At 45.3% G+C, this 3991-nt stretch overlaps 1 long non-coding RNA gene across 1 annotated transcript; it reads right to left on the reverse strand.

Annotated features, from left to right (window-relative positions):
* Positions 1-302: 302 nt before the first annotated feature.
* LOC120106785 lies at positions 303-766 on the reverse strand. Its single transcript, XR_005508817.1, has 2 exons — positions 642-766; positions 303-572 (listed from the first exon to the last, which is right to left on the reverse strand). It is a non-coding gene; the product is annotated as an uncharacterized LOC120106785 (long non-coding RNA).
* Between the last annotated feature and the right edge of the window lie 3225 nt (positions 767-3991).

Below are 3991 nucleotides of genomic sequence, written 5' to 3' on the forward strand. Positions count from 1 at the left end.
GTAGGCCGAACTCAGTATCTTGATGGTATCAAAAGCAACAGCTCAACAGCTGAACAAATCTTCTCATACAACATGCTGCAATACAAGGTACAACAGCAGCAGCAGCACCAAAATTCAGAAACACTTGCTACACAAAGAAACTACCTGAAGTTTCAAAACTCTTGGAAGTTCAATAAGTGACGAGCAGCTGATCTTCTCAAACTTCTTCCATAGTTTGGGAAGGCTTTCGGTCTGGCTGCTCACAACTCCACCGCCACCGTCGTTAAATATCAAGCCAAAGGAGCCAAATTGAAATGCAATCCTTTAAATGAGTTTCATACTGTTTCAAAGACCTTTTGGTTTAACATAACTGAAAATATTTTCTCAATTTTCTCACAAATCCAAATATACAATTAATCCTGTGACCAGCAGCGCTGAAGAGGTTAAAAGAGTACCAGTCCAACCATTGCTTGTGTGTGGTTTGCACCAAAAGAACTCTCCCACACCCAGGAAGAAGACAGGTTTCTTGAGTTGACCTTGAATGTTTGAAGTTTCCCCAAAAAATCTATGTATGTTACAGTTACATCAACACCCTGTAAAAAACATAATGGGATAAATAGAATGAATAGTTTACTTTCATGAAGAAGATGTATTCCAGTTACCTCATCTAGTTCGTGGGAGTCAAGTCGTCCAGCCGGACTGCCTGTCCTGAAACCATGTTCCTGTCAAGTCAACATAGAACATACTAATTAAAGTCCTTTCCAAGATCTATACTTATCAAAGTTCTGGCATAATCATATTTTGGAAATTGAGGTAAGTATCAAAAAAAAAATTTTTGTATAAGCAATTTTTAATACTCTGTATACATTAATTCCTAACAAAACACATACACTAAATCACATAGATAACAAAATACACGTCACAAACAAGAACTTTTCATTCAAAACATCCATCTCAAATTCGTAAGTACACAATCTGTTGGGGTATGTGGAGACCATTGGTGATGAAGAGAATTGAAGGAGAATCAATTCTGCATAATTCTGTCTGGCGGACTGTCAGAGTCGACTCGAGCTACAGTCGAGTCGACTCGGGAACAGTCGAGTCGACCCGGGAGGAGAAAGGCCAGAAGACCGAGAAAACCATGTTTCTGTCTCGACTGTCAGAGTCGACTCGAGCTACAGTCGAGTCGACTCGAAGCATCGTCGAGTCGACTCGAGCTACAGTCAAGTCGACTCTAGATCGTGCCAGTTTTGTCTAGACGTGCCAGAGTCGACTCGAACCACAGCCGAGTCGACTCGGGCTCGCGAAAAAATCGTACGGACGATTTTCTTTTGGTGTTTTTGGTGGCGTTTCGACGGTTATGATCATCTAAAGGTCTTGAGACTATATATAGGACTCATGAGAGCCCTAGGAGGAGAGATATTCAAGGATAATTTTTGAGAGAGACTCTTGTTTTGTGCGGCTAGGGTTCTAGAGAAGAAGAGGATTGGGATCCTACTTCTTGTGCAAAGGGAATTCTGTGTGAATCTCTTGTAGAGCGATCGCGTGTGATCGTTCGGGTGTGTGCTATCTCTGTAATCTGTTCATCCTAATTGAGATTTGGAGCGGTGGAGGACGTAGGCTACTTGTAGCCGAACCTCGTTACATCTTTGTGTTTGCTTTGCTATTTTCTTCCTATTTCTTCTTCTTTTGGTTTGATAATCCGCTGCGGTGCTCAAGTGTTTTACTCTATTGATACCACGGGGTAATCTTTTGCCCTTCGTAGCGGAAGCGAAGCGGTGATCCTTGAGTCCAGTGTCGAGGGAGCGAGAGAGTGCTTATCCGTTTGCTTCTCTCTTTGCTTGTCCGACTTTGGTGGTTGTACCGGTGTGAGTGGGTTCCGGTGCGGGTCGCTGCCAACAAGTGGTATCAGAGCTATTGGTATTCTGCAATGGCGGATGAAGGAAAGTTGCGAATTGAGAAGTTCAATGGCACGAACTTCGGATTTTGGAAGATGCAAATAGAGGATTATCTTTACCAGAAGGATCTCTATTTACCTCTTGGAGGTAGAGCGAAGAAACCAGAGAAGATGTCCGATGAAGACTGGGAGGTCCTCGATCGGAAGACGCTCGGCACCATTAGATTGTCACTTGCATCCCAAGTGGCATTCAACATCAAAAACGAGAAGACGACGATGGAGTTGATGGCAACATTATCGCGGATGTACGAGAAACCCTCAGCATCAAACAAGGTATTTCTCATGAAGAGGTTGTTTAATCTTCGTATGAAAAATGGCGGCAGCGTAGCAGAATACTTCAACGAGTTCAACGGACTCACGGCCCAGTTGGAGTCAGTGGAGCTTAGTTTTGATGATGAGATTCGGGCATTGCTAATCCTCTCTGGACTGTCTGATAGCTGGGAGGGCCTGGTGATGGCGGTGAGCAACTCTTCGGCGACGGGGAAGTTGATCTTTGATGACGTTGTGGGAGTGCTTCTGAGTGAAGAAGCAAGAAGGAAATCTTCTGGAGCTACGGAGTCGTCTGGAAGTGCACTAAACATCTCTAACCGGGGAAGACAAAGAAGGACGGTCGATTTTGAAGCGACTCGAAGTCGAGATCCAGCAGGTCTCGAGCACCTCAGAACAAGGGAGCGAAGTGCTGGAACTGCGGGAAGATGGGGCACTTTAGGAGGGACTGCAAATCTCCTAAAGGGAAGCAAGGCGACCACACCGAAGGAGTCAGCAAGGATCTAGCAAATCTTGCTGAAAACGGTGACATGGATGCCCTCGTTCTATCCTTATCTACCGGTGACGAGTCTTGGGTGATAGACTCAGGCGCGTCTTTCCATGCTACATCCTAATGGAAGCTTCTTGGAGGATATGAGAAGGGAGACTTCGGCAAAATCTACTTAGGGGATGGAGAGCCTTGCACCATACAAGGAAGGGGAAGCGCGGAAGTGAAGTTGATTTCTGGATTTTCACTTGAACTTGAGGACGTACGGCACGTGCCTCAACTGCAGAGGAATCTGATTTCTGTTGGACAGTTGGCGAGCCAGGGGTACAAGACTATTTTTACAGCTGATCAGTGGAAGATATCCAGGGGTTCGTTGATGGTGGCTAGTGGCAAGAAGGTTGGGACACTTTATATCGCCAACGGCACGGAAAACTTTATTGGAGTTGCTGCAGCAGATGTGGACGCCAAGTTATGGCATTGCAGACTTGGGCACATGAGTTATCAGGGACTGGAGGTGATGCACCAGTTGGGAAAGCTGCAGGGTCTCAGGAGTGTTGAGATGGACTTCTGTGAGGATTGTATTCTCGAAAAGCAGAAGCGTGTTTCATTCAACAAAGAAGGTAAACCTCGGAAGCAAGAAAAGCTAGATCTCGTGCACACGGATGTGTGGGGGCTTGCACCGGTTTCTTCCATTGGTGGATCTCAGTACTATGTTACTTTTATTGATGATGCTACCAGGAAGCTTTGGGTGTTCTTCTTGAAGCACAAGTCAGAGGTATTTGGGGTCTTCAGGAGATGGCAGGCAATGGTAGAACTCGAGACAGGAAGGAGGTTAAAATGCCTGAGATCAGACAACGGTGGTGAGTATTGTAGCAGAGAGTTTGAGGACTACTGTGCAGAAGCTGGGATCGTCAGGCAGAGGACAGTTCCAGGGACACCACAACAAAATGGAGTTGCTGAAAGGATGAACAGAATAATTAATGAGCGTGCCAGGAGTATGAGGATACATGCTGGATTGCCACAGCAGTTTTGGGCAGAAGCAGTTAACACTGCTGCCTACTTGATCAACAGAGGGCCATCAAAGAAACTTGAATTTGGAATTCCTGAGGAAGCATGGACAGCGAAGAAGATTGATTTGGCGCACTTACGAGTATTCGGTTGTACCAGTTATGTCCATGTTGATTCCAATCAAAGAAGCAAATTAGACGCCAAATCAAAGAAGTGCATTTTCGTTGAATACGGAGGTCAACAGTTTGGGTATCGTTTTTGGGATCCCGAACACAGGAAGATCATTCGTAGTA

The sequence above is a fragment of the Phoenix dactylifera genome, unplaced genomic scaffold, assembly GCF_009389715.1.
Source record: "Phoenix dactylifera cultivar Barhee BC4 unplaced genomic scaffold, palm_55x_up_171113_PBpolish2nd_filt_p 000632F, whole genome shotgun sequence".
In the NCBI taxonomy this organism is placed as follows: domain Eukaryota; kingdom Viridiplantae; phylum Streptophyta; class Magnoliopsida; order Arecales; family Arecaceae; genus Phoenix; species Phoenix dactylifera.